Source organism: Mytilus galloprovincialis, chromosome 9, assembly GCF_965363235.1.
Source record: "Mytilus galloprovincialis chromosome 9, xbMytGall1.hap1.1, whole genome shotgun sequence".
Classification (NCBI taxonomy): domain Eukaryota; kingdom Metazoa; phylum Mollusca; class Bivalvia; order Mytilida; family Mytilidae; genus Mytilus; species Mytilus galloprovincialis.
Genome location: NC_134846.1, coordinates 58,555,475 through 58,563,712, shown reverse-complemented (window position 1 = coordinate 58,563,712; position 8,238 = coordinate 58,555,475).

Here is an 8,238-nt window from a genome sequence, read left to right as displayed (position 1 = left end):
TCCTTCCTCCACCGCCCAAGTTTACCAACTCACTACTAATTGCACCACCTACAGAAACCGTCCTTGGAGCTCGAGCACAGCAGCATTTGCAGCTCAGTATGACTACTTCCGCCGACCACACCTTTTGATTGCGATCTGAAAACGATGGTATCTTCATCAGAAGCTGACCAGTTACTTTTGACGGCGATAATTTGTTCATGGATAGTGTAAAGTACAAAGGAACCCTTGGCCTCTGGGAAGTTATGGTGAAAAAGAAACCAGAATCGTTCGAGCACGACGACCTTGACGACAATGCAGAGATCCTGAAAATTTCCGATGATATGTACAAAGGCAATTCCATCTTTTCAAGAACCCCGAAGGCGAATAATAATTACAAGTGGAAGGAAATCGTGTCCCACATCTACCAGAAGTATAAGTTTGGCAGTGAGCTGCAAACCGTGTTTTTTTCCAACTTCAAGCAGCTTCTCGATCGCTTGGAACTGTGTGCTGCAGCATACCGAGCAGGAAATAATGGTGTGCGCAAAGAAATTGTGTCGATTATCCATGCTATGAAAAAGGGTAGATATATCAGCATCGAAGAATATATGGCGCTTCATCATAGTATCCTATAATAAATGTTGCAAATCAAGAAAGGTTACGCCTGAAAGTAGGCATACAGTGGTAGAGGACTGTTTGGCACAATTGTCAGTTTGGCTGGACGCATGTTTACTTCCTCTGCCACCAAAACCATAGAAGTAAGGCCGTGAGTGCAAACACCAATGCAGCCTTGAGAGGTGTTGAAAAAGGGACCCCAAAGACGTCGACCATGTGGTTGATAAAGTGACCCGCCCCCGAAAACGTCCAGAATGTCCACTCAACAGTCCAATGGTCAATCAGCAAACCGCAGCAAACCCAGCTGAACAACCTGATCTCCGGTTCTGGCATTGCTACCAGCCACGACTTTGTGCAGCGCTATAAATAAATACATAATGTCCAACATCCTTATAATCACCGAAGGGTTGATCTACGACGAAAGTCTCCAAAAATATAAGGTTCACGAATACGAACCTCAAGCTGGTGCCAACCTGAATAATTCAGGTGAGATCCGAATCAACATCGAAACCCAAGACTTGTTCATCTATCCTGTAAAAGAACCACGGTAGTGCATATGCTAATGCAGATCTAGTGTCACTCATTCACAATGGAATCATGTATCTCTTCAAGACTATCAGTTACAATTAATGCAAGCTCTCATGCCAGCTGATCGAACATATCAACGATCCAGTCGTTGACATCACTATGTTGGGCATGTTGATTTATCCCAACAATTTCTCCAAATCCCAAGGTCTTAACTAGCTGTGGTACAAAGATTCATCTACCGAAGCCGAGGCCAAAACACAGGCTTTGGAGCACGTCATGGGTATATTATCACCAAGCCCGCCAATAAAAGGATCGTTTTCATTCACCATACACCTGGGACATATTTTCGGCTTTGCAGACGATTACAACAAGATTGTGTATGGATTCAAGCACGAATTGTCACTCGTGCGCGACTCGGACGACAATGCCATCCTGCTGCTGCCGTCAACGACGTGGCGAAAATCAACCTGAGTAAGATCTCTTGGTTTGTTCCTCACGTCCTTCTTTCCTTTCGATAAAAAAAACTACGGTTGTAAAAGACCATCCAAAGCAAGAGTAAGATCGATTGTGGTTTCCGAATACGACAGTGTGATTCTACAAGTGCTACCGAAACCTTACTGGCGTTTGTCTGCCAAGAGCGGTCTGGAGAAACCGAGATACATCATCGTAGCCTTTCAGACCGGTAAAAGTACGATCGGACTTAAAATGAAGCCGTGTTCGACCACTGCCGGTTGCGAACTATCAACGTCACCCTCAACGCAGAACGCTACATGGCGGTAGACTTCAATGCCATTTTCAAACAAACCAAGATCGCCAGAGAGAACAAGAATGTCGCAGAGTTCTAACTACTTCATCATGGACCGTTTTATCAGCAACTGCAACATTAACCCCTCCGATTTCAACGATCTGTATCTACTGTTTGTCATTGATGTGAGTCACCAGTCCATTTGAATCCGATAGTCAGAAGATGAACGTCGTGTACAAAAAGTAAAAAAATGGATAAAATTCACCTACAAGTAACTCCTCTTTGCCAGCCGCCCTGCCGAAGTCTATGCGATCGTTGTGATCAACAACTAAGAAGTATGACGGTATAAGAGTGGAAGCAAAAATATGTGACAATGGTGTACCATAAATAAATGGATAACACATGGTTTCAGCAATTGCTAAAATCACCAACCGCAAGCATGGGTTTTCCTTCATCGTTTCTGGAAACGATAGCCAAATTCTTACCCGGTTCAACCTCCACTGCAACTCAAGGAATCAAAGACCTACGAGATGGAATTGGTAAATCTGAAAACCAATAATTCCACCTCTAACATTCATATGTATACAGGTAACCATTCCTTCCGCTACTCTCCCGATGATGGTGCCAACTGGTTTTCCATCGCACTGAGCACAGGTTCCTATGACATCGAAGACATCAACAATGAAATCCAGCGACAGCTACGGCTCAACAAACACAAAACGAAAATCATCATCGATGCCAACCGGGCGACCCTAAAGCAACGCTGACCATCGCCAAACTCTATCAAGTAGACTTCAAAGTTGTCAATAACATCAACACCGTCTTGGGATCCAAGTGGCAGATTTACACGTTCGGTATGATCACAAACGGTTATACAGCAGAGGAGCACAAGTCATTGTAAATATCATCAGAATCAACAGCATTCTGGTGAATGGTGATAACAACCATGAAGTTATGTAAATGGTACACAACAGTCTTCAATCTACAGCTTTTTTTTCCCGCAGACGGTCCTTTTTTGAAAATCATTCAAACCCCAAAGCACCTTTTGGTAGTATACTTGCTAGTGATCTTGCGAACAGCAATCGCATGCAAACATATCTCAACGATCAAGACGGTAGGCTCATCGATCTCAGAGGTGAACATCTTACTATCCGTTTTCATCTTCTTGCGTTTACACAGTGAATCCCAGTGGCAACGGTCTCTACCTCAAATCCCCAAACGCCCGGATTACCTATGGGTAAGGACTCTACTTGGAGCGTGGTCAGCAATTCCACGACGGAGCCGTTCTGATCTTATATTTAGATGCTTACAGTCCCTTCAAAAACATTCCCCTCCTCGGTATGCTCCTATAAAATAAATGAACGATTTAGATTCTTGGTACCGACAATGTGTGTCGAATCAACTCGATGCAGAAATTTAAAGGTATCAAACTACCTTGAATGCCTATGAACGTCTGGACAAAACTGTATCTGTAGCACTGGGTGCTTGTTCTGTGGTTAGTTTGGTGTTAACCAGCAGTACCCTGGGTTCAGCTTTGACCGGTACAGGTCTTATAGCCACCCTTCTTCTGAGGTTTCTAGCTTGCTTGAATGCTACCACCGTAATGGATCTCACACTAATTTCTAGGCATGTAACCAAAAAAAAAAGAAACACCACGATACCTTGCGATTGCCCCAGTCCAAAAAGTCCTTGGTTGAGCAATGTATCAGCTCTGCTTTAGCTAATGATGAACAGATCTATGATACCGAGTTTGGGAAAGTCGTCACCTGCCTCAAAAACTCAATTCAATGGTTTTAGACCCGATTTTCAGGCTCAAACAACATACCCTAACACTTCCAATCATACCGTCCTTATCAAAAATATAAAAGCCGTGGTAATCATAACCGGTGCGCCTTTTTTTTTCATCCCATAGCTCACGATTTGCACTGCTCCATTGGTCTCTCTCTTTTTCCCGACGGTGGTCAGCTGTTTGTTTAGTCTTTCACATCCCCAAGTGCGGATATTTTTCACTTTGCAGCACAAGGTTATGATTTTTGCGAACCCACATTTCGTGTCAACTTCGTGTCAACATCTTTAATGTCTTTGACAATCCAGGGTGAGTACTGACTAACTTCTTGCCATTTGAGAGTTTCCTCAGCAGTATTTTCCAAAATTTCTACCTCTTGCGCCATATTCTCTCTCTGATCAGACATATTTGTAATCTTACAATCCATTGTGTTTATTATCTGTGGATTTTTCTTGGTGTGTTTTCTTTCTTCCACAAAGATACATTTTCCCACGACCCCAACCCCCACTTTTTCCCTCTTAACCTCGTCAATGAGCGTGCAAGATTTTCGAATTTTCGGTCCGGTCCCAGCAGAAATTCCCCTCAAAATGTTCACGCATATTTGGATATTTAAGTCCTTCGTTACTCCGCGGAATAATTTGACTATACACCATTTTGTTCCTCTCTTCATAAGCTATCGAATGGGGTATAAGGTAGATCTGTAATAAAGGGCTGAAGGGTCACAGTATTCCATTCCATTACTCAAAATATCTATTTCATTATCCAAAATTGACTGTTTCTTATTTTTCACACGAATTTTGGCATTTAAGTCCCCCATAACCCCTCAAATGGTCATTGCGGTACATATTGTTTTTTTTCTCAATTTATTCATCTATTATTTCGACATTTAAGTCCGTCGTTACTCTTCTAATATGCGTTGCCAAACATATTGACTATATACCGTTTGTTTCTCTCGCAATAAGCTTTCGAATGAGGTATAAAGTATATCTATAATTAGGGGATAAATGGTCGCAGCATTCCATTCCATTATTCAAAATACCGAATCATTATTCAAAATTGGCTATTTCTTAATTTTCACGCGTATTTTAGCATTTAGCTCTTCTAATTTTCGTTACGGAACATATTGACTATACACATTTTGTTCCTCTTGTAATCAGCTTTCGAATGAGGTATAAGGTTTATCTATAATTAGGGGCTAAAGGGTCGCCGCACTCCATTCCGTTATTCAAAATATCCATTTCATTATTCAAAATTGGCTATTTCTTAATTTTCAGGCGTATTTTGGCATTTAGGTCTTCTAATATTCGTTGCAGAACATATTGACTATAAGCATTTTGTTCCTCTTGTAATTAACTTTCGAATGAGGTATAAGGTTTATCTATAATAAAGGGTCGCCGCAGTCCATTCCATTATTCAAAATATCCATTTCATTATTCAAAATTGACTTATGGTCATTTCGAATCAAAATATAGCTATAGTATCACAGTCAATTTTTTTATATTTTTTTCACTATTCACCGCTTCAATTTGAATAATGAAACATAAATCATTTCATTATTCATTATTCATTTTTCAATATTGAATAGTGAATAGTGAACTATTTCATTATTCATTATTGAATAATGAATAATGAACTATGAATAATGGACGTACTTCAGCGCGCTTAAAAGATCAGCAGCGTCTATCCACAGTTACCAAATCAACCCCAACTATTCAGACGTTTAAGAACATTGATCAACAGGGCTGCAAAAACGGAAAGGCAAGACTAGAAGCTGCTAGATGATTTGTTTTTAGGTCGTTTAAAAAAATCTTTTTGTTTTTCGGAAACAAATAATCTTTATATTTCATTTTCAATGATACTAAAGCAAGATGTGTTCTTCAATTGCAACGATTCAAGAATATGATAAAATTGATTTACACAATAACAAATCAAAAATCAAAATCTTTGTTTTAAAATCTATTATAAATCTGATGACAAGTGGATCGATTAGTTAAGTACTAGTCAGACCCGTTGTGAATAAACATTTGACATTTTGATAGCTAAGAATAAACATATGTTATTTTCGGATCTAAGACACGTGAACGAAAAAGAAGATAACATTTGAAGATTGGAAGATAGCTTTACAGTATTGATCGTCTAATGGTCATGGTATTGTTCTTGGTCTGTAATCTGGGTACCATAATACGGGTATAATTTCTACAACATCAAACTAGTTTAGATTTTACCAGGCAATTTAAAGACTAGGTTTAATGTTTTGTATCTACTGTAATTCCTTTTGGTTAAATAGTCTAACAATGAACAAAAGCTGTTCGAACTTAATCAGATATCATTATTGAGTTTTGTGCCAAACGAAAAATGTAACTGGACACCTGAACAAAACTCATCATACCATGTTTATAAATCATTAAAATCAGAGCGGAAATTAGTAGAAATTGTTAATGTTATTCCTGACTGGTCTTGTTAAAGCAAGGTTGTAAGCAAAAGCGACTGGGAATACTATTTCTTTAACTTCCGCTCAAGAAAGCATTTCACAGATCATGTATAGATTACAGTTAATATTTAAGACAATAATTAATATATGTTACTGTAACACTTGTACTAAAGATGTTTTGTTTCGGAGATATAATTTCTGTAATCTCAAACATTTTTCCTTACTCGGACTTGTTTTGGAGTTTCATATTTTTGCAGATGCAAGTAATACAACAGCTGCTGGTTATATTGAGGACTTCGATTAGATTACACACAACCTTTTGTCAAGAAGTATAATTCTTTTTAGAGGGAGGGGGGGGGGTAGTTAGCCAAAGAACAAGATTTGGATCTAATAAGTTTTGCAAAATTGTTGTACTGTCTTTTTATACAAATAATCAGAATGCTGTAAAAAAAAAAAAAAATAGCACGCAATGGGAGTCAAGTACCAGAATTATTCTTAAGACTTGTCAATCTCCAAATTAGAAAATATAGAATTTATGTACCGGGAAAAAAATTAAATTCTATATTCATTAGTGGAGAGTTTAATTGTTCGATGTTACTAGGGTTTCAATTTCCTCTGGCAAATCGAACTTAGATGAATTTGTCTTTTATTTTTAGAACATTTTTTTTATCATAAAACTCTTCAACTGTTTCGATTCTTATTTATCTTAAACTTTCAAATATTTTTCTGTGAGCGTTCGTGAAAGAGGTAAATCCACAGAAACGTTTCAGACGCATGCAATTTTTGAATTGTTTAAGACTGTATGTATTATGTGCGTTGGTAGTTATTGAACTTTTTGCATAGATATTAGAATGTTAGATGATAAGAATAATAAAAAAAATATTTTAAATTTTCCATGTAAAAACTGTACGAAAGTCTGTACCTGCAATGCTTTATAGAGGCATAACACATTATAGTACCATCTTTCCATAACATAAAATATGCTTATCAAGCGCATCGCCCGCGTGTCCTGTCAATTTGGGTCTGAATTAGCTAAATTTATTGTAGAAATTTGCTAAGAGAATGTAATTTGTGTCATTTTCAACAAAGGAAAAAAAACCACCCGGATGTTGAGTGTACTATTAAAACTGTATATCAAAAACAAAAGATTGTATTTTTTTTTCTTGAAAGAAATCCGTCTGTCTAGTATCTTTGGTGGATTTAGTTTTTACTATTTATGTGTTCGTTAATGTATAACAAAGATTTTGTGTTTCAATAAACTGTATAATATAAGAGCAAAGAACATTGGGTTTTTTCAAACTTCGCATGTCGTATTTATCTATCAGGCAAGACACATTGTTATAGACATAGTAAACATGTCTAAATTTCTAAATGAGACAATCTTTATTATCTTGTAAAAGTGTTGAAACTATATTTAGATTCATCCAACATTGAAAGAAAATTTAGATTTGGTTCGTGTTGTTCAGTCTTTAGTTTTCTATGTTGTATCTTGTGTTCTATTATTGGTCTGTTTGTCTTTTTTGTATTTTTATGCATGGTGTTGTCAGTTTATTTTCGATATATGAGTTTGGATGTTCTTCTGGTATATTTCGCCCCTCGTCTTTACGTTATTCCCGTCATGTAATGTTGTCAGGGGCTTTTAAGTTATTCCCGTCATGTAATGTTGTCAGGGGCTTTTACGTTATTCCCGTCATGTAATGTTGTCAGGGGCTTTTACGTTATTCCCGTTATGTAATGTTGTCCATTAAGCGGTATATTTAACTTTGCTATAAAGCATGAGGTTTGGCTATTCACAACACCAGGTTCAACGCACAGTTCTTAAAATGTCCTTTACCAAGTCAGTAATATGGCAGTTGTTATCGAATAGATCGTTTCTATGTATATTGTCGTTTGTTTTTTGTTGCACTTCAGTGTTCTGTTGTTTCGTTGTTTTCCTCTTGTAGTTGATGTGTTTCCCTCGGTTTTAATTTGTAACCCGGAATTGTTTTCTCTCAATCGATTTTTTGACTTTTGAACAGCAGTATACTACTATTGCCTTTATTCTATAAACATTTACATTGTATAAGAATATGATGGAAAAACATGTTGAAATGACAAATGACCAATATTTTTATAGAAGCAGTTACTTTCTTTTGGGAAGAAGTATAGTTTTGAACA